Source organism: Dermacentor variabilis, chromosome 6, assembly GCF_050947875.1.
Source record: "Dermacentor variabilis isolate Ectoservices chromosome 6, ASM5094787v1, whole genome shotgun sequence".
Taxonomy (NCBI): domain Eukaryota; kingdom Metazoa; phylum Arthropoda; class Arachnida; order Ixodida; family Ixodidae; genus Dermacentor; species Dermacentor variabilis.
Genome location: NC_134573.1, coordinates 132,195,971 through 132,221,716, shown reverse-complemented (window position 1 = coordinate 132,221,716; position 25,746 = coordinate 132,195,971). Strand labels below are relative to the sequence as shown.

The window sequence follows — 25,746 nt, the reverse complement described above, 5'->3', positions numbered from 1 at the left end:
AAGCGAGGAGACTCTGCTTTATCGCTTATGGTTAGGGGTGGCTTTCACGAAATCTTACTCATTCCGCATTGGAATGGCCGACAACGCTCTCTGCAATGCCTGTCTTTGCGAGGAGACGCTGCAACACATTCTGTGCGACTGTCCTGAATATAATGTTCAGCGACAGTCCCTGGCATCCGTTCTCGCGCACCTTGACACTAGACCATTGTCCCTCGACACGATTTTCACATGCCGCCGACAGAAGACATCGCAGGTGAAGGCGACGAAGGGACTACTTCAGTTTTTGAAAGAGACGGGATTGGACAAGCAGCTCTGACAGTGTTATCACGTACAATGCCAGATTGATAGACTCTACCGGACGATGTTTGTGTGCTGTGCTATGTGCTCTCTCTCTCTCTCCCCCTTCCCCATCTTTCATCGCACCCATCCCTCTCCCATGTGTAGGGTAGCAAGCCGGTTACGCTAAACTGGTTAACTTCCCTGCCTTTCCTTCTCTACTTTTTCCTTCCTTTCCTAATTAAAATTCTTTCAGTGCTGTCAGAGGTTCTATCCTCGACAGCCATTCGGGTACACATTCTTGTATTTTCTTTATTTCAATGAAACGAGACATGCTTTCGCGGAAATACGTACGCGCAGGCCTAGCGTCCGGGTCGCAGTAGTACCCAGACATCCTTGCACGCCATAAACTATGGAGGCCCTTGAGCATTATTAGGTCGCAGGGAACCCCGTCGTCATTCGTTACCGCTAAGTACCTGATGCCATGCGGATTTAGCGGTAACTCCTTCATTGTTCTTTGTAGGACATCCCAGAAGAACACTCCTGCCCAGCAGTGGAAAAAGACATGGTCTATTGTTTCTGGTTGCTTGCAAATCAAGCAGTGCGAGCCCCAGGGTACAAGAAACCCACGTTCTTCCATGAATGTCTTCACTGAGAGTGTTCCTGTGTGTAATTTAAAAAAGAATGTCTTTACCCCAGTAGGCACCTCCATATTTTTCACTCGCTTAAGGACATCCAGTCCTGATCTTCCACTGTATAGCGCTCAGTACAATGGCACTGGAAATACAATATCGCAAATATCTTCATACAATGTTTTCCTTTTAACGTTACATAAATACTCAAAAGAAAAACGCACAGAAAGAAAGCGCACACTATCTGCAACTTCTTTAAGATAGCCACGAAGCGTTCCGGGCATACTATCTGTACTAACAATAAGTGCCGGCAAAGCACCTCTCAACCTGAGTTGGCATACAGTGCGCAGAAACGGATCACGCACATCCCGAAAAAACAAAAACCTGTTCACAAGCTGGCGTACAAAAAGATGCGCCAAGCCCAGCCCCCCTTTCTTCATGTGCCGGAACAGATTGGTTCGGCTACTCCTTTCCCAGGTAGAGCCCCAGATAAAAACCACGAACACTCTGTGCAACCTTTGCACGTTTACCCTTGAACAGTACAACGTTTGCATGACGTACCACAACTTCGTAATAAAAAAAAAATGTTACACACAGTTGCTTTTGCGAAAATCGACAGGTTGATGCCTTTCCACCTGTCTGCTTTTTCTCTTGTTTCTTTTGCTTGGTTCGTCCAGTATTCATCGCTATTTTTGTAACTGCCCATGGGGACACCTAAGTACTTGGTCGGGGTTTTTATCCAGCTCACATTTGCAAAATGGTCCGGGGCCGAAGACCACTCTCCGTGCCACAAACCGAGGGACTTTCCCCAGTTCACTCTACTGCCCGTCACATCACAAAAATTTTTCACTACCCTTATTGTTTCCGTCACACTTTCTTTGCTTGTACAACACACCGCGATGTCATCTGCATATGCCAAGAGCTTGATTTGTGTGGCTGCCAAGCTATACCCGCGTATTTGCTCATTCTCAGTTATTGCCAAACACATAGTTTCTATGTAAATGTCAAACAAAAGAGGACTGAGAGGGCAGCCCTGATGCACAGAACGCATGGCGTTAATGGGGGCCCCCAATGATTTATTCACAATTAAGCGTGTTGTGCAGTTCTGGCACGCCAACGCCACTCCCTCAGTGATGATGGAACCAACATTAACGTAATCCAAAATGGCAAACAAAATATCATGAGAGACACAATCAAACGCTTTTTCGAGGTCCAGCTGGAGCACCGCGACTCCACCCGAGGTGGCGTCACAGCACTCCAGCACGCACCGCATCGTGTGAATATTCGAAAAAGTGGACCTTCCTTTGATACCACACGTTTGGTGATCTGCCACTATGTCATTTATGACGCTTTGAAGTCTGGCAGCCAAAACTTTCATAAAAACCTTATAATCAACATTGGTTAAAGATATTGGCCTGTAAGATGTTGCTAGCCTAAATTTCTCCACTTGGTCACTCTTAGGGATGAGCATGGTATGAGCTTTTCCAAAAGAAGGCGGCAAAGTTTTGTTATAATACGCATCATTAAACAGCTCTGTTAGTAACGGCGACAGTTCTTTCTTAAAAGCTTTATATAAACACGTGCCCAGACCGTCCGGTCCAGGTGATTTGCCTTGGTTCAAATCATCAATCGCTTTTTCAACTTCACGTTCTGTTATTTTCCATTCCAATTGTTGTTTTGTATCGTCACTCACTCGCGGCATCCGAGATAGAAAGGCCCTTCTGAACTCGTCTATATTCACTTCTTGAAACGCAAAGAGTGACTGATAATACTCTAGAAACGCTCGGCCTATGCTCTTACTATCGTCGGCAACTGTGCCGTTCCAGAAAATTCTGTCGACATGATTCCGTCGAGCTTGCGCTTTTCGAGTCCCAGCGCCCGTTTAGTGGGCGTCTCTCCAGCTACTAATGCATTTGCTCTTGCTCGCACAATCGCACCTTGATACCGTTCCTTGTCAAGCTGCTCGATTTTTTTTTTCTTTAATGGCTCCTACATCTTGCTTATACGTCCCAGGCTCTTCGCACTCCAGCACTATCAGCTGCTTAAGTGTCTTTCGTAAGCCCCTTTCTTTCATTTCCTTCTCAAATCGTAAGCAGCTCGATCTTTCTAAAGCTTTCATTTTTACGTTTTGTTTGAAGTATTCCCATTTCTCTGCTATTGTTTCACTGTTTTCTTCACTTACTTTCCTGACGGCCTCACGTACTGCCTCTACAAATGGCTCGTCTTTTAGTAGTAAGGCATTCATTTTCCATAGTTCCCAATTAAAATCTTGTTTCTTCCTCTCCGTGCCTATATGAAATTTCACAATGCAGTGATCTGAAAACGATACTGGTGCCACCGAATAACTATGGCACTTTGGAATCATGTCTTGCGATACGTACATGCGGTCTAATCGCGCATGACTACTACCTTGGAATCGTGTGTACATGACTTCCCGCTCCCCCTCCAGGCACTCACAGACATCGTCCAGTTCATTATCACTAATTAGCTTAGTCAACACACTACTGCTTTTATCGCGAATACCAGCATTATTGACTCTATCCCGAGCCCTCAAAACACAATTGAAATCCCCCAACAAAACCATGCACTTATCAGTGCTAATATACTGAAAAAGGTTCGCAAAAAATGAAGCGCGTTCTTCCACAGCATTCGGTGCATATATGCACATGACTCTGAATTCCAATTCACGAAAAACAAAATCACAAAAAAACGATCCTTCCGGTTTGACATGAAAATACATTTTTAACAACAAGGCCAGGCAACTTCTTAACAAACAGGACACAACCGGCGGACGTCCCTACCGCATGGCTCACGACCGCATAATATCTAGTCATGAAACGCCGCACCATGCTCCCGGTCTCCTCCTCTCCGTCAACCTTTGTCTCCTGGACAGCTAGAACGTCTAGGTCTTGGTCAGCGGCCAACCGTAGGACTTGGCTTTGCCTACGCTTGGCCGCCAACCCTCTCACGTTTAGTGTGGCAATAGTGAGCGACGGATTAAGAGCCATTATGAACTAAAGTATGAGATAGACCCGGAGCATGGTGCTTACCTTTCACAACCAGCCCTCGGCTAGCCGCCTCCGGGACCACCCGTCTTCCCGGCGTTATTCTTTTGCTGTGCTTTGTCACCAGGCTTTCTCTCGGGCGGAACATTTGGCTTCGGCTTGAAGACCGACCGCCTCCCAAGAGGCGTATTCGCTGGTGGCCCGTCACTTGTGCTGGATGCCGCGCTGTCCTTGTCTCCGCCCTCGTCACGGAGGCGCTTGGAGGTGGCACCGAGACTAGCCGCCCGGTCCCCGTCGTTTGCATCCTCGCCCTGTTGCATCGCTGACTCAGTCTCCTCGCGTTCGCCTTCATTAGCACCTGCCTTCACAGGGTCTTCGTCCCTCTCGACATGTGCAGCCCCAGTCACGTGCTCAGCACCCTCGACTACCTTGGCTTGAGCGACCTCCGGTACCGTCGTGGCATTTGTCGTCAATGAAGGCACTTGTACACCGGCTCCCTTAGCAGCTTCTTCTGTCTCGACTGCGTCCATGACGTGCTCTGCAGCAACATCACTCGCTGCTGGTCCTGTCACGGCCGCGTAAGATTTAACGCAGTCAGCGTCGACGTGGCCGAACCGTCTGCATCTCGAACAGCGGGGGACTTTGCAATCACGGCGTACGTGTCCTGTCCCTTGGCAGCGCAGGCACTGCATGGGCCGCCCAGGTACGACCACCAATGCCAGCTCTCCGCCGACGCGGACCTGGTGAGGCAGGTCTTCCACTTTAATGCCGCTTCTCAGCTTCAGTAGCACGGTCCGGGTGGTCGAGGTCTTGTCTCCCATGCCTTGGACGCGCCAACGCTCCCTGCTCACCTCTTCTACCTTGCCGAAGGTTGTGAATGCCGCCCGGACGTCCTCGTCGGAAACGCCGTACAGCAGCCAGTGAAGCCGAAGTTTCACCTGCTGGTCCTGCGGGTCGACGATGACACATCGACGCCCTTTCACCTGAAGCTCTTTCAGGGCCAGCAGGCGTTTTGTTGCAGCTGCGTCACTGAGGATCACGGCCCAGACGTGATTGACCTGGTAGGCCCCGAGGCACACAACTTCCGGCAGCAGGCTTGTGGGCGTAAGCGCATCCCGAAAATCCTCGACCTTGTACGGCCTCGCTCTTACATCACCGTGTAAAAAGACGGTGTTGAAAACAATTCGTCCTTTTGGCAGTTGGGGCAAAATAAACTGGTAGTCCCTTTCGTCGTCGTTGCTGAACCTGTTTCCGCGGCCCAAAGTGACCGCTGTCGCCGCCCAGCTTGAGGCCATGATTCAACGATCCGATCAGCTCGGCTGCCGGAAGCAGAATGTGCGCCACCGAGTCACGACGAAACTGCTATATCCGCACCTCCGTTCAAGCTGTCTGCAGTATATGGTTATGCAAAAAGAACGATCGGAGCGCATATTCAATGGAATGCACATGTCGCCCAATGCCTATCGCAATAACGTAGCAGAGTGGCAACAAGATGAGTATATAATGTGTCAGCGGAAGGAAAAAAAAGTTATTGACCCGGACGTGATTCGAACACGCAACCTTCTGATCTGGAGTCAGACGCGCTACCGTTGCGCCACCGAGTCACGACGAAACTGCTATATCCGCACCTCCGTTCAAGCTGTCTACTGTATACGGTTATCCCGGCCACGGCGGCCGCATTTCGATGGGGGCGAAATGCGAAAACACCCGTGTGCTTAGATTTAGGTGCACGTTAAAGAACCCCAGGTGGTCGAAATTTCCGGAGTCCTCCACTACGGCGTGCCTCATAATCAGAAAGTGGTTTTGGCACGTAAAACCCCAAATATTATTATTATTGTATACGGTTATGCAACAAGAACGATCGGAGCGCATATTCAATGGAGTGCACATGTCGCCCAATGCCTATCGCAATAACGTAGCCGAGTGGCAACCAGATGAGTATATAATGTGTCAGCGGAAGGGAAAAAAGTTATTGACCCGGACGTGATTTGAACACGCAACCTTCTGATCTGGAGTCAGACGCGCTACCGTTGCGCCACCGAGTCACGACGAAACTGCTATATCCGCACCTCCGTTCAAGCTGTCTGCAGTATACGGTTATGCAAAAAGAACGATCGGAGCGCATATTCAATGGAGTGCACATGTCGCCCAATGCCTATCGCAATAACGTTGCCGAGTGGCAACCAGATGAGTATATAATGTGTCAGCGGAAGGAAAAAAAGTTATTGACCCGGACGTGATTTGAACACTGGAGATCTGGAGTCAGACGCGCTACCGTTGCGCCACCGAGTCTTTTTTTTATTTATTTATTACCGGTTTTCAATATAACATCGCACATATGAATTTCACACTCATGACACAAATGCAAGCCTTTTGCAAGAGGAAAAGGAAGGCAAAAAACAAAAAAGCGCAACGAAGCCGTCCATCCGCATAGGACTGACGTGGTCAAATTAAAGTTCCTTCATGACTGTCAGAGGTTCGAGCCTCGACAGCCAATCCGGAACACACTCTTGCATTTTCTGCATTTCAATATATACTGACATACACTCTCTGAAATATATACGCGCTGGCCGAGCGTCGGCGTCACAATGGTACCTGGCCATGCGAGCTCGCCATATAGAGTGGAGGGCGTTCAACATAATAAAATCATATGGTACTCCGTCTTCATCTTTAATTGGCAGATACCTGATCCCTTGGGGGTCCACCGGTAACTCCTTTTTCAGCGTTCGTTTTAAAACGTCCCATAAGAAAACCGCCGCCCAGCAAGCAAGAAAACATGATCAATGGTCTCCGGCTTCTGACAGATCAAACAGTGGGATCCCCACGGCACAAGACAGCCTCGTTCTTCCACAAAAGTCTTCGCAGAGAGCGTTCCTGTGTGGAGCTTAAAAAAGAAGATTTTAACCCCTGGTGGCACCTGCATTCGTTTCACCCGTTTAAGGACGTCTTGTCCTGGCCCTCCGCTGTATATGGCTCTGTATAACGGCACTGGGAACACAATGTCGCACACATCTTTATACAGTGTTTTCCTTTTCACGTGACACAGATAATCGTTTGAAAAACGAACTGAAAGGAAACGCACACTGTCGGCCACTTCCTTAAAATAACCACGCAGTGTTCCGGTCATGCTTGCCGTACTAACAACATATGCAGGCAGTGCGTCGCTCAACCTGAGCTGACATACGGTGCGCAAAAAAGGATCGCGCACATCGCGAAAAAACAAAAAGCGGTTGACAAGCTGTCGAACAAAAAGATGCGCCAAGCCCAGCCCCCCTTCCTTCACGTGCCTGAACAGATTTGTTCGGCTACACCTTTCCCAGGTAGAGCCCCAGATAAAAACCGCGAACACTGTGCAGCTTTTGCACGTTTACTCTTGAACAGTACAACGCCTGCATGACGTACCACAACTTCGTGATAAAATAAATGTTACACACAGTTGCCTTTGCGAAAATAGACAGGTTGATGCCTTTCCACCTTTCTGCTTTCTCTCTAGTTTCTTTTGCTTGATTCGTCCAGTATTCATCGCTATTTTTGTAACTGTTTATGGGAACACCTAGATATATCTGGTCGGATCGAGTTCTTATCCAGCTCAGATTTGCAAAATTGTCCGGGGCCGAGGGCCACTCTCCGTGCCACGAACCAAGCGACTTCCCCCAGTTAACTCTACTGCCCGTCACATCACAAAAATTTTCCACTACCCTTATCGTTTCCGTCACACTTTGTTTGCTTGTACAACACACTGCGATGTCATCTGCATGTGCTAAGAGCTTGACTTCTGTGTCTACCAAGCTGTAACCACGTATTTGATCATTTTCAATTATGGCCAAACACAGTTTCTATGTACATGCCAATAAAAGAGGACTGAGGGGGCAGCCCTGACGCACAGAATGCATGACGTTAATGAGGGCCCCCAATGATTTATTCACAATTAAGCGTGTTGTGCAGTTCTGGTACGCCAACGCCATTCCCTCAGTGATTATGGAACCAACATTAACGTGATCGAAAATGGTAAACAAAATATCACGGCAGACACAATCAAAGGCTTTCTCAAGGTCGAGCTGGAGCACTGCGACTCCGCCAAAGGTGACGTCACAGCACTCGAGCTTGCACCGCATCGTGTGAATATTCGAAAAAATCGACCTTCCTTTGATACCACACGTTTGATGATCAGCAACTATTTTCCTTATGACGCTTTGAAGTCTGGCTGCCAAAACCTTCATGAAAATTTTATAATCTACATCGGTTAAAGATATCGGCCTGTAAGATGTCACTAGCCTAAGTTTCTCCACTTGATCGATCTTAGGGATGAGTATGGTATGCGCTTTGCCAAAGGAAGGCGGCAAAGCTTTGTTAACATACGAATCATTAAACAGGTTGGTTAGCAACGGCGACAGTTCCTTCTTGAAAGCTTTATATAAACAAGCGCCCAGGCCGTCAAGTCCAGGTGATTTGCCTGGGTTCAAATCATCAATCGCCTTTTCAACTTCGCTTTCTGTTATTTTTCCTTCTAGTCGTTCTTTCGTGTCGTCACTCAATCGCGGCATGCGACGGAGAAAGACCTTTATAAGTTCGTCTACATTCGCTTCTTGAAACGCCAAGAGCGACTGATAATGCTCTAAAAACGCTTGGCTCTTATAAGACTCTTACTCTTACTGTCGTCGGCAGTTGTGCCGTTCCCTAGAATCTTATCGACGTGATTCCTTCGACATTGCGCTTTTTCAAGTCCAAGCGCCCTCTTAGTGGGCGTCTCCCCAGCTACTATTGCATTTGCTCTTGCGCGCACAATCGTACCTTGATACCGTTCTTTGTCGAGCTGCTCGATTCTTTCTTTAGTGGTTCGCACATCTTGCTTATACGCCCCTGGCTCTTCGCACTCAAGCGCTATCAGCTGCTCAAGTGTCTTTCGCTAGCCCCTTTCTTTCATTTTTTTCTCAAACTTTAAGCAGCTCGATCTTTCTAAGGCTTTCATTTTTACGTTTTGTTTGAACCTTTCCCATTTCTCTGCTATTGTTTGACTATTTTTCTCACATACCTCCCTAACGGCCTCATGTACTGCCTCTACAAATGGTTCGTCTTTTAGTATCAAGGCATTCATTTTCCATAGGTCCCAATTAAAAGCTTCCCTCTTCCTCTCCGTGCCTATGTGTCATTTCACCAAGCAGTGATCTGAGAACGATACTGGTGTCACAGAATAACTATGGCACTTTGGAATCATGTCATGCGATATGTACATGCGGTATAACCGCGCGTGACTACTACCTTGAAATCGCGTGTACATTACTTCCCGCTCCCCCTCCAGACGCTCGCAAACATCGTCCAGTTCATTTTCACTAATTAGCTTAGTCAACACACTGCTGCTTCTATCACGAATACTGCCATTATTGGCTCTATATATCCCGAGCACTCAAAACACAATTAAAATCCCCCAACAAAATTACACACTTATCGCAGCAAATGTACTGAAAAAGGTTCTCAAAAAATAAGGTGTGCTCTTCTACAGAATTCGGCGCATATATGCACATGACTCAAAATTCAATTTCACGATAAACAAAAATCACAAAAAGCAATCCTTCCGGACTGACATGAAAATACACGTTGAACAACACGATCAGACAACTTCTTTACAAACAGAACACATCCGGCGGACGTCCCTACCGCGTGACTCACGACCGCATAATATCTAGTCGTGAAACGCCACACCATTCTCTCGGTCTCCTCCTCTCCGTCAACCTTGGTCTCCTGGATGGCTAGTACGTCTATGTCTTGGTCAGTGACCAACCGTAGGACCTGACTTTGCCTGCGACTAGCCGCCAACCCTCTCACGCTTAATGTGGCGATACTAAGTGACGGTAAGAGAGCCATCTTAACTAAGGAAAAAAAGTAGGCCCGGAGCATGGGGCTTACCCTTCACGACTAGCCCTCAGCTAGCCGCCTCCGGGACCTTCCGGCTTGCTGGCGTTGGTCACCGTCACCACTTTGACAACAGGCTTTTTCTCAGGCGGAATATTAGGTTTTGGCTTGTAGCCCCTCCGCCTCCCATGAGGCGCCTTAGTCGGTGGCCCCTCGCTGGTGCTGGCTGCACTACCGTCCCGGTCTTTGGTCGCGCCGTGGGGGCGCTTGACTGGGGCACCGAGAGTTGCAGTCTGCTCACCGTCGTTGGTGTCCTCGTCCTGCAGCATTGCTGTCGTGTCGTCATCGGGTGCCTCGTTATTAACGCCCCCCGAAGCATGACCCACTGAAGACAGGACCTGTAGCGTCTTGCTCGTCTTCTCGGCAGCCTCAGCCACCGTGCCTACAGCGCCGACGGTCGATGTCCCATTCACTGTCGCTGTCGGAACAAGGTCTCCGGTTCCCTTGGCGGCGTCCTCCGTCTCGACCACGTCCATAACGTGCTCTGCAGCAACTTCACTCGCTGCTGGTCCTGTCACAGTTGCGCACGATTTGACGCAGTCAGCGTCAACGTGGCCGAAACGCCTGCACCTTGAACAGCGGGGAACTTTACAATCTCGGCGGACGTGTCCCGTGCATTGGCAGCGCAGACACTGCATGGGCTTCCCGGGAACGACCACCAACGCTAGCTCTCCGCCGACGCGCACCTGATGAGGCAGGTCTTCCCATTTTACGCCGCTCTTCAGCTTCAGGAGCACGGTCCGGGTAGTAGAGGTCTTGTCTCTCATGCGTTGGACGCGCCACCGCTCTCGGCTCACCTCTTCCACCTTGCTAAATGTTGCGAACGCCGTCCGGATGTACTCATCGGAAACGCCGTGCAGCACAAGCGAAGCCTGAGCTTCACCTGCTGGTCTTGTGGGTCAACAATGACGCACCGTTGTCCCTTCGCTTGCATTTCCTTCATGGGCAGCAGGCGTCTAGTGGCAGTCGCATCATTGAGAGTCACCGCCCAGACGTGGCCAATCTGGTACGCCCCCACGTCAGGTAGCAGGCCCATCGGCAATAGGGCGTACCTGAAGTCTTCGACCTTGTAGGGTCTCGCACGAACATCCCCGTGTAAAAACACGGTGTTGATCGTTACTCGTCCTTTCGGCAGTTGCGGCAAAATAAACGGGTACTCCTTGTCTTCGTCGGTAAGCCTGTTTCCACGGCCAAAAGTGGCCGCATTCGCTGCTCCACTGGAGCCCATGATTCTGTTGACCGCTCAGCTCGGCTGCCGGAAGCAGAATCAAAAATGTTATTGACCCGGACGTGATTTGAACACGCAACCTTCTGATCTGGAGTCAGACGCGCTACCGTTGCGCCACCGAGTCACGACAGAGCCACCGAGTCGCGACAAAACTGCTATATACGCACCTCTGTTCAAGCTGCATGCAGCACATAGTTATGCAAGAAAGAACGATCGGAGCGCAGATGACGCCTAATGCCTATAGCAATAATGTAGCCGAGTGGCAACCGATCGACCATATAATGCGTCAACAGAAGGAAAAATGTTATTGACCCGGACGTGATTTGAACACGCAACCTTCTGATCTTTTTTTTTTTTTTTTAATTTATTGCCGGTCTTCGACATTACTCAGACGGTACAGTTAGCACACACTTGTGTATCACAAATTCCAACCATTGGAGGAGGAAAAAAAAACGGAAGGTGCGTAAGGAAAGAAACCGCACAATAAAGCCGTCTGTCCATATTGGACTGGCTTTGTCATACTAAAATTCCTTCATGGCTGTCAGGGGTTCTAGCCTCGACAGCCAATCCGGTACACATTCTTGTATTTTATGGATTTCAATAAATCGCGACATACATTCCTTGAAGTAAGCACGAGCTGGCCTAGCATCAGGATCGCAATGGTACCCTGCTATACGAGCCCGCCATATACAGTGTAGAGCATTTAACATAACAAAGTCATAGGGAACCCCGTCGTCATCTTTAATGGCCAGATACCTGATACCTTGGGGGTCCACCGGCAGCTCTTTCTTCAGGGTTCGCTTTAAGACGTCCCAGAAGAAAACTGCCGCCCAGCAATGTAGGAAAACGTGATCTATATTTTCGGGCTTCTTGCATATCAAGCAGTGCGACCCCCAAGGTACGAGACAACCCGTTCCTCCAGAAACGTCTTCACGGAGAGCGTTCCTGTGTGTAGCTTAAAGAAGAAGGTCTTTACCCCTGGTGGCACCTGCATCTGTTTTACTCTTTTAAGTACATCCTGTCCTGGCCCTCCACTGTATATGGCTCTGTATAAGGGCACTGGGAAAACAATGTCGCATACATCTCTATACAATGTTTTCCTTTTCACATCACAAAGGTAATCATTTGTAAAACGAACAGAAAGGAAGCGTACACTGTCAACAACTTCCTTGAAATAACCACGCAGAGTTCCAGTCAAATATGCCGTGCTAACAACATGTGCCGGCAAAGCGTTACTCAACCTTAGCTGACATACGGCGCGCAGAAAAGGATCGCGAACATCGCGAAAAAACAAAAATCGGTTTACAACTTGACGAACAAAAAGATGCGCCAGGCCCACACCCCCATCCTTCACTCTTCTGAACAAATTTGTTCGGCTGCACCTTTCCCATGTTGATCCCCAGATGAAAACTGCGAACACTCTGTGCAGCCTTTGCACATTTACTCTAGAACAATACAGCGTTTGCAAGACGTAATATAACTTAGTAATAAAAAAACACGTTACAAATTGTCGCTCTTGCAAAAATGGACAGGTTAGTACTTTTCCATTTGTCTACTTTTTCTTTCAGTTCCTTGGTTTGGTTCCTCCAGTATTCGTCGCTGCTATTATACCTGTCGAGGGGAACACCCAGATACCTGGTCGGAGTTTTCACCCAGTTCACGTTCGCGAAATAGTCGGGTGCAGAAAACCAGTCCCCGTGCCACAGGCCTAGCGATTTGCCCCAGTTTACTCTGCTACCCGTTACGGCGCAGAAATGTTGTACTACAGATATGGTTTCCGTTACACTTGGTTTGTCAGTGCAACACACTGCAATGTCATCTGCATATGCGAGCAACTTCACTTCGGTCGCTGCCAATCTGAAACCACGTATTCAGTCATTTTCATTAATTGCTACACACATTGCTTCTACGTAGATAGCAAATAATAGCGGACTGAGGGGGCAGCCTTGGCGCACTGAACGCCTGATGTTAATGGGGGCCCCCAGACACTTGTTAACAATTAATCTTGTTGTGCAGTTCTGGTACGCCAAGGCCACGCCCTCAGTGATGATGGAACCGACATTAACATGATCTAAGATGGCAAACAAAATAACGTGAGCGACACAATCGAACGCTTTCTCTAGGTCGAGCTGAAGTACTGCAACACGGCCACCGATGACGTCACAGCACTCGAGCACACATCGCATCTTATGGATGTTTGAAAAAATAGATCGCCCTTTGATGCCACAAGTTTGATGGTCTGCGACTATTTCCTTGATGACGCCCTGAAGCCTGCTAGCTAAAACCTTCATAAATATTTTATAATCGACGTTTGTTAGTGAAATCGGTCTGTAGGATGACACAAATCTGAGTTTGTCTATTTGATCGCTCTTCGGTATTAGAATGGTGTGCGTTTTTCCAAAGGAAGGTGGTAATGATTTCTTTTCGTATGCGTCATTAAATACATGCGCAAGCAAAGGCGCCAGCTCTCTTTTAAAAGCTTTATATAGACCCGCGCTGAGTCCATCAGGTCCCGGTGATTTACCCAAGTTCAAATCGTCGATTGCCTTTTCGACTTCTCTCTCCCTTATTTTTTCCTCTAATCGCTTTTTTACGTCATCGCTCAAACGTGGCATGCGATGCAGAAAACCTGCTTTAAAACCCTCAACATTCGCATCCTGAAATGCGAAGAGCGAGTGATAGTACTCAAAGAAGGCGCGCTGAATGCTATCACTGTCTTCAACGACATTCCCATTCACTAAAATATGCTCGACATGGTTTCTTCGTCCATACGCCTTCTCAAGACCCAGCGCCCTTTTAGTGGGCGTCTCCCCTGCCGCTAGTGCATCCGCTCGTGCTCGCACGATGGCTCCTTGATAGCGTTCCTTGTCAAACAGTTCAAGTTTTTCTTTGACGTTTCGCACATCGTCTTTGTACGCACCAGGCTCTTTGCACTCAAGCGTTAGCAGCTGCCCAAGCAGTGTTCTGAAACCCTTTTCTTTCATTTCCTTCTCGAATTTTTTACAACTGGATCTTTCTATTGCTTTCATTTTAATCTTTTCTTTAAAACATTCCCACTTCTCGACGATTGTTCCCGCAGCATCACATTGAACTTCATTAATCGCATCCCGTACTACCTGTAAAAAGGGCTGGTCATTTAGTAACAAGGCATTCAGTTTCCACATATCCCACTTAAATACATGTCGCTTTTTCATTATACCTACGTTACATTTCACAAGGCAGTGATCTGAAAACGACACTGGTACTACACAGTAACCGTGGCATCTTGGAATCATATCCAATGAAATGTACATTCGGTCCAAACGCGCATGGCTGCTGCCCTGAAAACGTGTAAAAGTCACTTGACGCCCCCCTTCCAGACATTCATAAACATCATCGAGATCATTTTCATTAATTAAATTTGATAACACTTCACTGCTTCGGTCACGCACACCTGCATTATTGACTCTGTCTCCAGCACTCAACACACAATTAAAGTCCCCTAACATCATCACGCGCATATTACAACAAACATATCGTGAAAGGTTCGAAAAAAAAACGGGCGCGCTCATCTACTGAATTCGGCGCATATACGCATATGATGCGGAACTCTGAATCACCCATAACAATATCACAAAGAACAATCCTTCCTGACTGACACGAAAAAATGCTCTGAATCTGCAGTCCAGGCAGCTTCTTCACAAGAAGAGCGCACCCTCCAGCCGTGCCTACAGCATGGCTAACCACCGCAAAATACCTAGTCGTGAAACGTCGCACCATGCTCCCGGTCTCCTCCTCTCCTTCAACCTTAGTTTCCTGGACGGCTAGTACGTCTATGTCGTGGTCAGTGACCAAACGTAGGACCTGACTTTGCCTACGACTAGCCGCCAGCCCTCTCACGTTTAATGTGGCAATCCTCAGGGACGGTATTTGAGCCATCTTGATCTAAAAGAAAAGTAAAGTAGGCCCGGAGCATGGTGCTTACCGCTCACGACTAGCCCTCGGCTAGCCGCCTCCGGGACCTCCCGGTTTGTTGGTGTCCTTAGACGTGGCCGCTTTGTCGGCAGGCTTCCTTTCAGGCGGTACATTGGGCTTTGGCTTGTAGCCCATCCGCCTCCCATGAGGCGTCTTCGTCGGTGGTCCCTCACTGGTGCTGGGTGCCCGATCCTCGCGGTCCTTCGTCTGGTCGTGGGTGCGCTTGACGGAGGCAGCAAGAGCCCCAGTACGGTCGTCGTCGGTGACGCCCTCGTCCTGCTGCATTGCGGTCGCGTCGTCAGTTGCGTCTTCACTGACGTTTCCCGTCGCCTGCCCCTGGGTCGTAGCATCCCGTTCCGTCCTACTCGGCTTCTGAGTAGCCTCAGCCGCGTTGCCGTCTACCTCCAGAATCGTCGTCCCACTACTTGTCTCTGTCGACACCATGTCACCGGTTCCTTTAGCCGCGTCCTCCGCCTCGGCCACATCCATGAGGTGCTCTGCCGCAACATCATTCACTGGTGGGCCTGTCACAGCGGCATAGGACTTCACGCATTCAGCGTCGACGTGGCCGAAACGTCTGCACCGGGTACAACGCGGAACTCTGCACTCACGGCGGACGTGTCCCGTGCCGTGGCAGCGCAGGCACTGCATCGGTCGACCGGGAACGACGACCAAGGCTAACTCTCCACCGACGCGGATCTGATGGGGGAGGTCTTCCACCTTCATGCTGGCCTTCAGCTTGAGAAGGACGGTCCTGGTGGTTGAGGTCTTGGTTCCCATGCCTTCAACGCGCCACCGTTCCCGGCTCACCTCCTCCACCTTGCCGAAAGCCGCGAAAGCCGTCCGGACGTCCTCGTCGGCAACGCCGTAGAGCAGCCAGTGAAGCCTAAGCTTCACCTGTTGGTCCTGCGGGTCAATGATGAGGCACCGTCGTCCCTTCACTTGAAGTTCCTTCAGGGCAAGCAGCCTTTTCGTTGCAGTTGCATCGCAGAGCGTCACTGCCCAGACGTGGTTGATTTGGTACGCCCCTATGCATACCACATCCGGCAGCAGGCCCGTCGGCAGAAGGGCATCCCTGAAATCCTCCACCTTGTACGGCCTCGCACGTACATCACCGTGCAAAAAGACGGTGTTAATCACCAGTTGTCCTTTAGGCAGCTGCGGCAAAATAAAAGCATAATCCTTATCATCGTTGAGCCTATTTCCGCGGCCAAAAGTGGCCGCTGTCGCTGCTCCACTGGAGCCCATGATCCTGCTGACCGCTCAGCTCGGCTGCCGGAAGCAGAATGGCGCCACCGAGTCACAGCGAAACTGTTATATCCGCACCTCTGTTCAAGCTATCTGCAGCATACGGTTATGCAAAAAGAACCATCAGAGCGCATATTCAATGGAATGCAGATGTCGCCCAATGCCTATCGCAATAATGTAGCCGAGCGGCAACCAGAAGACTATATAATGCGTCAGCGGAAGGAAAAAAGTTATTGACCCGGGCGTGATTTGAACACGCAACCTTCTGATCTGGAGTCAGACGCGCTACCGTTGCGCCACCGAGTCACGGCGAAACTGTTATATCCGCACCTCTGTTCAAGCTGTCACCAGTATACGGTTATGAAAAAACAACGATCAGAGCGCATATTCAATGGAGTGCAGATGTCGCCCAATGCCTATCGCAATAACGTAGCCGAGTGGCAACCAGATAACTATATAATGCGTCAGCGGAAGGAAAAAGTTATTGACCCGGACGTTATTTGAACACGCAACCTTCTGATCTGGAGTCAGACGCGCTACCGTTGCGCCACCGAGTCACGGCGAAACTGTTATATCCGCACCTCTGTTCAATCTGTCACCAGTATACGGTTATGAAAAAACAACGATCAGAGCGCATATTCAATGGAGTGCAGATGTCGCCCAATGCCTATCGCAATAACGTAGCCGAGTGGCAACCAGATAACTATATAATGCGTCAGCGGAAGGAAAAAAGTTATTGACCCGGACGTGATTTGAACACGCAACCTTCTGATCTGGAGTCAGACGCGCTACCGTTGCGCCACCGAGTCACGCCGAAAGAGCTATATCCGCACCTCTGTTCAAGCTGTCTGCAGTATACGGTTATGCAAAAAGAACCATCGGAGCGCATATTCAATGGAATGCAGATGTCGCCCAATGCCTATCGCAATAATGTAGCCGAGCGGCAACCAGATGACTATATAATGCGTCGGCGGAAGGAAAAAAGTTATTGACCCGGACGTGATTTGAACACGCAACCTTCTGATCTGGAGTCAGACGCGCTACCGTTGCGCCACCGAGTCACGCCGAAACTGCTATATCCGCACCTCTATTCAAGCTGTCTGCAGTATACGGTTATGAAAAAACAACGATCAGAGCGCATATTCAATGGAGTGCAGATGTCGCCCAATGCTTATCGCAATAACGTAGCCCAGTGGCAACCAGATAACTATATAATGCGTCAGCGGAAGGAAAAATGTTATTGACCCGGACGTTATTTGAACACGCAACCTTCTGATCTGGAGTCAGACGCGCTACCGTTGCGCCACCGAGTCACGGCGAAACTGTTATATCCGCACCTCTGTTCAAGCTGTCACCAGTATACGGTTATGAAAAAACAACGATCAGAGCGCATATTCAATGGAGTGCAGATGTCGCCCAATGCCTATCGCAATAACGTAGCCGAGTGGCAACCAGATAACTATATAATGCGTCAGCGGAAGGAAAAAAGTTATTGACCCGGACGTTATTTGAACACGCAACCTTCTGATCTGGAGTCAGACGCGCTACCGTTGCGCCACCGAGTCACGGCGAAACTGTTATATCCGCACCTCTGTTCAATCTGTCACCAGTATACGGTTATGAAAAAACAACGATCAGAGCGCATATTCAATGGAGTGCAGATGTCGCCCAATGCCTATCGCAATAACGTAGCCGAGTGGCAACCAGATAACTATATAATGCGTCAGCGGAAGGAAAAAAGTTATTGACCCGGACGTGATTTGAACACGCAACCTTCTGATCTGGAGTCAGACGCGCTACCGTTGCGCCACCGAGTCACGCCGAAAGAGCTATATCCGCACCTCTGTTCAAGCTGTCTGCAGTATACGGTTATGCAAAAAGAACCATCGGAGCGCATATTCAATGGAATGCAGATGTCGCCCAATGCCTATCGCAATAATGTAGCCGAGCGGCAACCAGATGACTATATAATGCGTCGGCGGAAGGAAAAAAGTTATTGACCCGGACGTGATTTGAACACGCAACCTTCTGATCTGGAGTCAGACGCGCTACCGTTGCGCCAACGAGTCTTTTTTTTTTCTTTATTACCGGTTTGGCACTTCCAAACACAGAACTCTTAAATACAATTTTACAAGTACAATAAAAGACGCGTGAGCCTTTTCATGGCTGGAGTGTGAAGCTAAAATGGCTTCGGAGAAGCCAGCTTATCGAGCACAGGTATCCAATCCGGTGGGTTCCTCTGGATTTTGAGAACATCTCGTATGTACACACAGTTCTCACTGAAGTTTTGCATGGCCGATCTTGCGTTGACATCCGCATTTCTGACCGCCATCCTCGTTTTCCACACACTATGTAAACACAGTAACATGAACATGTCGCATGGCATTTCATCTGGATCTTCACATGGCAAGAATCGGATACCAAAGGGTGTTACTGGCAAATCTTTCTGAAGTGTCCGTTTAAGGATGTCCTACAAGAAAAAAGCATCGTGACAGTCCAAAAAGATGTGTTCTATCGTTTCCTCCTTTCGACATATCAGGCAGTGTAATCCCCATGGGACAAAGATACCTTTGCTTTGAAGCCACGGTTTTACAGCGAGCGTGCCCGTGTGCAGTTGGAAAAAGAATGATTTAGATGACGCTCTTACTGGCATTTTTCGAACTCGTTTTAATACGTCTCGTTCTGGTCCTAGTTGATAGATGGAGCGGTACAACGGTATTGGTAAAAACACATCAATTAGATCTTTGTACAATCGTTTACGTGACACTGCGCTCAAATATTCTAAGGAAAACCGTGGCTTCAGTACTTGATATGCAGACACTATTTCGCGCCAAAAACTGCTCAGTGTTCCACGCGTATCTGCATTTGATGAGACAATATAATCCGGGATATGATTACACAACCTCATGTGTATAACACTACGCAAGAAAACATCTCTCTGGTCTCTCAGAAAGAAAAACCTTGAAATTATTTGTTTCAAAAATAAATGACACAGACCAAGCCCTCCGTGTCGCACCGAAAGGAACAAGTTTAACCGACTGGTGCGTTCCCAGGTAGAATTCCATATATAGGTGGCAAACACTCTGTGTAATTTTTGGACACAAGTTCTGCTCATACTGAACACTTGAAGTACGTAAAACACTTTTGCAACAAAAAACACATTACAGACTGTAGCGCGGGAAAACATAGAAAAGTTATGCCCTCCCCATTTTTCAGACTGATCCTTGAGCCTTTCTGTCTCTCCTGCCCAGTATTCTGCAGTATTTCCATAATGTTGGAGAGGAACCCCCAAGTATCTAGCAGGAATACTTGTCCATCTCATGTTTGCATACGCCTCCGGCTCTTGCCCCCAATTTCCATGCCAAATGCCCAGAGATTTATCCCAGCTAATGGCACTTCCGGTAGCACTACAGAATGATGTAGCTTCCTTAACAGCTTCTTTAATACTGTCTTTGTCTTTGCAGAATATAGCTATATCATCGGCATATGCCAGTATTTTTACTTCAGTAGCATAAAAGGAGTAACCATGCACCATTTTATTTATGCGAATTTTTAAACATAAGGGTTCCAAATAAAGTGCAAAAAGAAGAGACGAACAGGCACACCCTTGTTTTATACCTGACAGTACTGGAATGTTTTCACTTACGGTGTTGTTAATTATAAGGTTTACTGCACACTCTTCATACACCATCTTGATGCCCTCCTTGATAACGCTACCTACATTACAATGTTCTAGTAATAACTGTAGTATGTCATGATTAACTCTATCAAATGCTTTCTGAAGATCCAGTTGTATCATAGCTATGTTATCTTGAGTCATGTCACAGCATTCTAGGATAGTTCTAGCGGTGTGTATATTTGTGTAGATTGTCCTTCCTTTGATGCCACATGTCTGGTGAGGTAATACGAGGTGTGTGATAACGCTCTGCAATCTCTTGGCTAGCACCTTTGTAAATATTTTATAGTCTACATTCGTAAGACTTATAGGTCGATAGGCCTCAACATCCAACAATTTCCTGGGATCATCCGATTTTGGAATGAGTACTACATGACATTTTCTAAAAGATAAAGGTGCTCTTTTTTGTTCATAGCACTCATTTATCACGCGATGTAACGCTTGTGCCAGTTCTTCCTTGAAGCATTTGTAAATGGCAGCCCCTAGTCCATCAGGCCCAGGTGCTTTGCCAGTGCTTAGTTCATCAATGGCCTGTTTTACTTCATTCAGACTAATTGGCCGTTCAAGCGTTTGTCTTACTTCATCACCTAGCCTTGGCATGAGCGACAAAAATTCGTTTCGAAAGGCTTCTGTATCTTTTATTTTTGGGCTTAGCAGTTTTCGATAGCATTCAACAAACGCTTTCTCTATCAGTTCCTTGTCGCGCGTCACATCGTTTTTATATCTTATTTCTTTTATCTCTTTTTTTACTGCTTGCCTTTTTTCTTCCCCGAGTGCCCGCTTAGTAGGCGTTTCCCCTAGCCATAGTCTTTCAGCCCGTGCTCTGACGATCGCTCCACGATATTTCTTTTCATCTATCACTTCGAGCTTACTTTTAAGGTCACGTAGTTCCTTGCTAAAGTGTCCAGGGTTAGCACTCTCAACCGCAATCATATAATCTAACGTGCTCCTAAGTTCTTTCTCTTGTTGTTTTTCAATGCTGCGCCGCACGCAAGCTCGTTCAATCGCCGCAATCTTTACTTCATTTTTAAATTGCTCCCAAAGCGCTGTGAAATTGGAAGATTCAACCGAACATATTTCCTCTATCCTTTCCTTTACTTTTTTAACAAAAATTTCATCATCCAACAGTGTATCATTTAATTTCCACAAGTTCCAACTAAACTTTGACGCTTTTGTCTTGGTTCCTAGTGTCGCTATCACCAAGCAGTGATCGCTAAATGTGACGTTCTTTACTTTGTATGTAGTAATGTGTGGTATCGCAGCTGCCGGAACATATATGCGATCTAGTCTAGCATGACTTACACCTTGGTAGTGCGTATACTGTACGTGCTCGTCACCGTCAAAAATACAACCAACGTCGTCCAGTTCAAGCTCGTTTACAAGCGCGTTTAATAGTGTCGCACTTCTATCGCGGTAAGTCAATCTGTTGATTCTGTCTTGCGGCCTGCACACACAATTAAAGTCTCCAAATAAAATTATGTTCCTTTCGTACGTCATGCATGTTCTCAGGTTATCTATGTATTCTACACGTTCGTTAATGTTATTCGGAGCATACACACATATTGCACGCCAAAGGAGGCCACAAATGCCAAAGTCGATGAATAGTAGCCTGCCATCATCACTGGACTCTACAGATTGCGCTACAATATCGGTGCATTTTCGAACGAGTATCATGCAACCCGCTGAAGTGCCTCTAGCATGAGACACACATACATTATACCTATCCCTGAAAGGTTCGACCATTCTGTGCGTTTGCTCTTCGCTTTCTACTTTGGTTTCCTGCACTGCCATTATGTCAATGTCATTTTCCAACAAGAGACGGCTTAACTGGCACTGCCTCCTGCGGGATGCCAAACCCCTCACATTCAACGTAGCTACACAAAGGGGAAATGTCAGATTAACAGCCATTCTTTGGATTAGCAAACAGACGGAACGGTACTCACATCTGGACAGGCAGTGATAGCAAAAACCAGCACAGGTCACATTCTACTTGTCCGCTATGTAACGTCTTATACTGAGGACAGGCTGGCTGAACAGACTTCGCGCCCCTAAGTCGGGGTCAATGTTGAAGCCGACCGCCTATCAGGCGGTATCTTCGGCTTCGGTTTGAGGCCCATTCGTCTCGTTATAGCGGTCTTCGGCGACGGCTCGCCGCTGCTCGATGGTTCGGGTGAGGCTTGAGATCCGTCAGTGGCCTCACGAGGCCTCTTTGCAGCTGCTTTAGCGGCTGCTGTCATTTCAACATCCTCAATGCCTTCGGTCTCGTCTTTCGCGGTAGTCACTGATGCGCTTACTAAAATCGCGTCCTTTCTCTCATTGACGTTTTGGTCGTTAGTCGGCTTCCCAACCAGCACGCTCTTTGCCTCGCCAGATTGGCTGTCGCCGGGCCCAGTGGAGTTTTCCTGAAGTGGAGACGCGTCAGAGGGTGTGCTGTCTGCCGCCGGTTCTTCGGTCGCTGCTCGGGATGCTGCATCGGCATCAGCATGGTCCATTATGTGTTCAGCCATCTCGTCGCCTTTAACTGGACTTGTTACCGCTGCATAGGATCGCACGCAGTCTTGTTCTTCGTGGCCGAATCGTCGGCAGAGTGCACAGCGTGGTATGCGACACTCGCGCCTGATATGTCCAGTTCCATTGCACCGGAGGCATAACGGGGGCCTTCCTGGTACATGCACGAGCGCTAAGTTTTCCGCGACGCGCACCTGATGAGGCAAGTCTTCAACTGTAATTCCAGGCTTTGGCAAGAGTGTCACCAAACGGGTGGTGGACCCTTTATCATTACATCCCTGTACCCGCCACTTTTCGCGGGCGATATCTGTAACCCTTCCGTAAGGGGCTAACGCTGCTCGAACCTCGTCGTCGTGAACGAAATGCAACAGCCAATAAAGCTTCAGTCTGATGCCTTGGTTGCAGGGATCATAAACGACACAGGGCTGGTCTTTCACGTTGAATGTTTCTGCCGCAAGCATCTTTTTCTTCGAAGCTTCATCACGGAAGGTCACCGCCCACACATGGTTCATTTGGAAGGCGCCAAGGGCCACCACTTCCGGCAGCAGTGCAAGACGCGCGAGCGCATCTCGAAAGTGCTCGACCCGATACGGCCTGGTTTTAACATCCGCGTGCAAAAATACTGTATACAAAACTGATGTACCTGAAGGCAGATGAGGCAAAACAACTTGATAATCCGGGTAAGGCTTATCCGTACACCTGGTGCCACGGCCGAGGGCCGCTGTATCCGCCCCTACGGAGCAAGGCATTCCGCGTCCGTTCACTGCGGTGGCCGGAAGTGGAATCCTTTGCGCCACCGAGTCACGGCGAAACTGCTATATCCGCACCTCCGTTTAAGCTGTCTGCAGTATACGGTTATGAAAAAAACAACGATCGGAGCGCATATTCAATGGAGTGCAGATGACGCCCAATGCCTATCGCAATAATGTAGCCGAGCGGCAACCAGAAGACTATATAATGCGTCAGCGGAAGGAAAAAATTTATTGACCCGGACGTGATTTGAACACGCAACCTTCTGATCTGGAGTCAGACGCGCTACCGTTGCGCCACCGAGTCACGGCGAAACTGTTATATCCGCACCTCTGTTCAAGCTGTCTGCAGTATACGGTTATGCAAAAAGAACCATCGGAGCGCATATTCAATGGAATGCAGATGTCGCCCAATGCCTATCGCAATAATGTAGCCGAGCGGCAACCAGAAGACTATATAATGCGTCAGCGGAAGGAAAAAAGTTATTGACCCGGACGTGATTTGAACACGCAACCTTCTGATCTGGAGTCAGACGCGCTACCGTTGCGCCACCGAGTCACGGCGAAACTGTTATATCCGCACCTCTGTTCAAGCTGTCACCAGTATACGGTTATGAAAAAACAACGATCAGAGCGCATATTCTATGGAATGCAGATGTCGCCCAATGCCTATCGCAATAATGTAGCCGAGCGGCAACCAGAAGACTATATAATGCGTCAGCGGAAGGAAAAAAGTTATTGACCCGGACGTGATTTGAACACGCAACCTTCTGATCTGGAGTCAGACGCGCTACCGTTGCGCCACCGAGTCACGGCGAAACTGCTATATCCGCACCTCTGTTCAAGCTGTCTGCAGTATACGGTTATGAAAAAACAACGATCGGAGCGCATATTCAATGGAGTGCAGATGACGCCCAATGCCTATCGCAATAATGTAGTCGAGCGGCAACCAGATGACTATATTATGCGTCAGCGGAAGGAAAAAATTTATTGACCCGGACGTGATTTGAACACGCAACCTCCTGATCTGGTGTCAGACTCGCTACCGTTGCGCCACCGAGTCACTTTTTTTTTTTTATTTATTGCCGGTCTTCGACATTACTCAGACGGTACAGTTAGCACACACTTGTGTATCACAAATTCCAACCATTGGAGGAGGAAAAAAAAAACGGAAGGTGCGTAAGGAAAGAAACCGCACAATAAAGCCGTCTGTCCATATTGGACTGGCTTTGTCATACTAAAATTCCTTCATGGCTGTCAGGGGTTCTAGCCTCGACAGCCAATCCGGTACACATTCTTGTATTTTATGGATTTCAATAAATCGCGACATACATTCCTTGAAGTAAGCACGAGCTGGCCTAGCATCAGGATCGCAATGGTACCCTGCCATACGAGCCCGCCATATACAGTGTAGAGCATTTAACATAACAAAGTCATAGGGATACCCCGTCGTCATCTTTAATGGCCAGATACCTGATACCTTGGGGGTCCACCGGCAGCTCTTTCTTCAGGGTTCGCTTTAAGACGTCCCAGAAGAAAACTGCCGCCCAGCAATGTAGGAAAACGTGATCTATATTTTCGGGCTTCTTGCATATCAAGCAGTGCGACCCCCAAGGTACGAGACAACCCGTTCCTCCAGAAACGTCTTCACGGAGAGCGTTCCTGTGTGTAGCTTAAAGAAGAAGGTCTTTACCCCTGGTGGCACCTGCATCTGTTTTACTCTTTTTAAGTACATCCTGTCCTGGCCCTCCACTGTATATGGCTCTGTATAAGGGCACTGGGAAAACAATGTCGCATACATCTCTATACAATGTTTTCCTTTTCACATCACAAAGGTAATCATTTGTAAAACGAACAGAAAGGAAGCGTACACTGTCAACAACTTCCTTGAAATAACCACGCAGAGTTCCAGTCAAATTTGCCGTGCTAACAACATGTGCCGGCAAAGCGTTACTCAACCTTAGCTGACATACGGCGCGCAGAAAAGGATCGCGAACATCGCGAAAAAACAAAAATCGGTTTACAACTTGACGAACAAAAAGATGCGCCAGGCCCACACCCCCATCCTTCACTCTTCTGAACAAATTTGTTCGGCTGCACCTTTCCCATGTTGATCCCCAGATGAAAACTGCGAACACTCTGTGCAGCCTTTGCACATTTACTCTAGAACAATACAGCGTTTGCAAGACGTAATATAACTTAGTAATAAAAAAACACGTTACAAATTGTCGCTCTTGCAAAAATGGACAGGTTAGTACTTTTCCATTTGTCTACTTTTTCTTTCAGTTCCTTGGTTTGGTTCCTCCAGTATTCGTCGCTGCTATTATACCTGTCGAGGGGAACACCCAGATACCTGGTCGGAGTTTTCACCCAGTTCACGTTCGCGAAATAGTCGGGTGCAGAAAACCAGTCCCCGTGCCACAGGCCTAGCGATTTGCCCCAGTTTACTCTGCTACCCGTTACGGCGCAGAAATGTTGTACTACAGATATGGTTTCCGTTACACTTGGTTTGTCAGTGCAACACACTGCAATGTCATCTGCATATGCGAGCAACTTCACT

The 25,746-nt window shown here is 48.2% G+C and overlaps 14 non-coding genes across 14 annotated transcripts; all 14 read right to left on the bottom strand.

Moving 5' to 3' along the window:
- Window positions 1-5,445: 5,445 nt before the first annotated feature.
- TRNAW-CCA (transfer RNA tryptophan (anticodon CCA)) lies at window positions 5,446-5,517 on the bottom strand. The gene has a single exon. It is a non-coding gene; the product is annotated as a tRNA-Trp (tRNA).
- Window positions 5,518-5,886: 369 nt separating this feature from the next.
- Window positions 5,887-5,958, bottom strand: TRNAW-CCA (transfer RNA tryptophan (anticodon CCA)). The gene has a single exon. It is a non-coding gene; the product is annotated as a tRNA-Trp (tRNA).
- A 5,145-nt stretch (window positions 5,959-11,103) lies between these two features.
- Window positions 11,104-11,175, bottom strand: TRNAW-CCA (transfer RNA tryptophan (anticodon CCA)). Its single transcript has one exon. It is a non-coding gene; the product is annotated as a tRNA-Trp (tRNA).
- A 5,312-nt stretch (window positions 11,176-16,487) lies between these two features.
- Window positions 16,488-16,559, bottom strand: TRNAW-CCA (transfer RNA tryptophan (anticodon CCA)). Its single transcript has one exon. It is a non-coding gene; the product is annotated as a tRNA-Trp (tRNA).
- A 179-nt stretch (window positions 16,560-16,738) lies between these two features.
- TRNAW-CCA (transfer RNA tryptophan (anticodon CCA)) lies at window positions 16,739-16,810 on the bottom strand. Its single transcript has one exon. It is a non-coding gene; the product is annotated as a tRNA-Trp (tRNA).
- A 180-nt stretch (window positions 16,811-16,990) lies between these two features.
- TRNAW-CCA (transfer RNA tryptophan (anticodon CCA)) lies at window positions 16,991-17,062 on the bottom strand. The gene has a single exon. It is a non-coding gene; the product is annotated as a tRNA-Trp (tRNA).
- Window positions 17,063-17,242: 180 nt separating this feature from the next.
- TRNAW-CCA (transfer RNA tryptophan (anticodon CCA)) lies at window positions 17,243-17,314 on the bottom strand. Its single transcript has one exon. It is a non-coding gene; the product is annotated as a tRNA-Trp (tRNA).
- A 180-nt stretch (window positions 17,315-17,494) lies between these two features.
- Window positions 17,495-17,566, bottom strand: TRNAW-CCA (transfer RNA tryptophan (anticodon CCA)). The gene has a single exon. It is a non-coding gene; the product is annotated as a tRNA-Trp (tRNA).
- Window positions 17,567-17,746: 180 nt separating this feature from the next.
- On the bottom strand, window positions 17,747-17,818 carry TRNAW-CCA (transfer RNA tryptophan (anticodon CCA)). Its single transcript has one exon. It is a non-coding gene; the product is annotated as a tRNA-Trp (tRNA).
- A 180-nt stretch (window positions 17,819-17,998) lies between these two features.
- Window positions 17,999-18,070, bottom strand: TRNAW-CCA (transfer RNA tryptophan (anticodon CCA)). Its single transcript has one exon. It is a non-coding gene; the product is annotated as a tRNA-Trp (tRNA).
- A 180-nt stretch (window positions 18,071-18,250) lies between these two features.
- TRNAW-CCA (transfer RNA tryptophan (anticodon CCA)) lies at window positions 18,251-18,322 on the bottom strand. Its single transcript has one exon. It is a non-coding gene; the product is annotated as a tRNA-Trp (tRNA).
- A 5,099-nt stretch (window positions 18,323-23,421) lies between these two features.
- Window positions 23,422-23,493, bottom strand: TRNAW-CCA (transfer RNA tryptophan (anticodon CCA)). The gene has a single exon. It is a non-coding gene; the product is annotated as a tRNA-Trp (tRNA).
- Window positions 23,494-23,673: 180 nt separating this feature from the next.
- TRNAW-CCA (transfer RNA tryptophan (anticodon CCA)) lies at window positions 23,674-23,745 on the bottom strand. Its single transcript has one exon. It is a non-coding gene; the product is annotated as a tRNA-Trp (tRNA).
- A 180-nt stretch (window positions 23,746-23,925) lies between these two features.
- On the bottom strand, window positions 23,926-23,997 carry TRNAW-CCA (transfer RNA tryptophan (anticodon CCA)). The gene has a single exon. It is a non-coding gene; the product is annotated as a tRNA-Trp (tRNA).
- Between the last annotated feature and the right edge of the window lie 1,749 nt (window positions 23,998-25,746).